Source organism: Dendrobium catenatum, unplaced genomic scaffold (genome assembly GCF_001605985.2).
Source record: "Dendrobium catenatum unplaced genomic scaffold, ASM160598v2 fragScaff_scaffold_1220, whole genome shotgun sequence".
NCBI classification, from domain to species: Eukaryota; Viridiplantae; Streptophyta; class Magnoliopsida; order Asparagales; family Orchidaceae; genus Dendrobium; species Dendrobium catenatum.
In genome coordinates this window covers 5,136,083-5,136,311 of record NW_021319682.1, presented here as the reverse complement: position 1 = coordinate 5,136,311, position 229 = coordinate 5,136,083, and positions in this window count along the sequence as shown.

Genomic DNA, 229 nt, shown 5'->3' with positions numbered 1-229 from the left:
AAGGAGAGAGAGAGGCACAAATGAAGAGAGAGAAAAGAGAATGAAAAATTATTTAAATTTAAACTTTAAAATTTTTATTAACATTCCGGCTGAACCCTATTTTAAAATAATATATATAAATGTTTTAAATTACATTCCTGCTGAACCCTAAATCCTATTTTAATCGCTAAAGTTTTTTAATATATTAAAATAATTTTTTTAATATTTAAATAAAATTATTATTTTAAAA